We start from the raw sequence: 1,253 nt of genomic DNA, 5'->3' as shown, positions 1-1,253 counted from the left end.
GGAGAAGAAGGGAGGGGTTGGAGTATACACAATTTCCTACCTCTCCTTGTCACCATGTTCCAATCCCCAACTCTGGTGGCAAAGACCCTATGCTATACCAAAGGCCATGCCAGGTGCCAGAATACAGGCCCTAACTTGGGCAGAGATCCTCTGCTCAACCACTGGCCAGAAGACCAGAGAAGAAACAGAAACAAAGGAACAAAACACCCACCCAAGAGGAGAAACCCAGAAATCAGCACTTAGAGCCCAGCTACTCTTCTACAGCAAGCCCTGAATCACTGGAATGGAAGAATCCCAGCTCAAACACCCAGAAAATATTTTCAGCAAAATCATGGAAGAAAAATGTCCTAACCTAAAGAATAAGATGCCTATAAAGGTACAAAAGCAGCTTAAAGAACACAAAATAGATTGGACCAGAAAAGAAAGTTCCCTTACCACATGGTAATCAGAAACCCTAAACATACAAAATGAAAAAGAGTATTAATAGCTGCAAAGGGGAAAGGCTAAGTAGAATGTAAAGACAGACCTGTCAACATCACACCTGTCCTCTCAATGGAGACTCTAGAATACAGAAGGGCATGGATAAATGTGCTACAGACTCTAAGAGATCACAGAGGCCAGCACAGACTACTATACCCAGAAAAACTATCTATCACCATACATGAGGAAAACAAGACCTTCCATGATAATGTAAGATTCAAATGAGATCTATCTACAAATACAGCCTTACAGAAAGTACTATAAGGAAAATCACAACCCAAAAGGAAAACTACACCCATAAAATCACAGAAAACACATAATCTCATACCAGCAAGATCAAAAAGAGAAGCATACACCACCACCAATAACAATATAACAGAAATCAACAATCATTGATCATTAACATCCATCAATATCAATGGACTCAATCCCCCAATAAAAAGATACAGGCTAACAGAATGGATGTGAAAAAGGGATCAGTCTGTTGCATATAAGAAACACACATCAACATTAAAGATAGGTATTCTCGTGCTCGCTTCGGCAGCACATACTCTAAAATTGGAACGATACAGAGAAGATTAGCATGGCCCCTGCGCAAGGATGACATGCAAATTCATGAAGCGTTCCATATTTTTATCCAGGACACAATGAGAAGACCAAACCTTCGGATAATAGGAGTAAATGAGAATGAAGATCTTCAACTTAAAGGGCCAGCAAATATCTTCAACAAAATTATAGAAGAAAACTTCCCGAGCCTAAAGAACGAGATGCCC

General features: G+C 40.3%; 1 non-coding gene across 1 annotated transcript; it reads left to right on the top strand.

Moving 5' to 3' along the window:
- Positions 1–1,008: 1,008 nt before the first annotated feature.
- On the top strand, positions 1,009–1,115 carry LOC115063290. The gene has a single exon (XR_003843153.1). It is a non-coding gene; the product is annotated as a U6 spliceosomal RNA (small nuclear RNA).
- The last annotated feature ends 138 nt before the right edge of the window (positions 1,116–1,253 follow it).

This window comes from Mus pahari, unplaced genomic scaffold, assembly GCF_900095145.1.
Source record: "Mus pahari unplaced genomic scaffold, PAHARI_EIJ_v1.1 scaffold_14832_1, whole genome shotgun sequence".
Lineage (NCBI taxonomy): Eukaryota > Metazoa > Chordata > Mammalia > Rodentia > Muridae > Mus > Mus pahari.
Note: the sequence above shows the minus strand (reverse complement) of the source record. Positions and strands in the feature narration are given on the sequence as shown.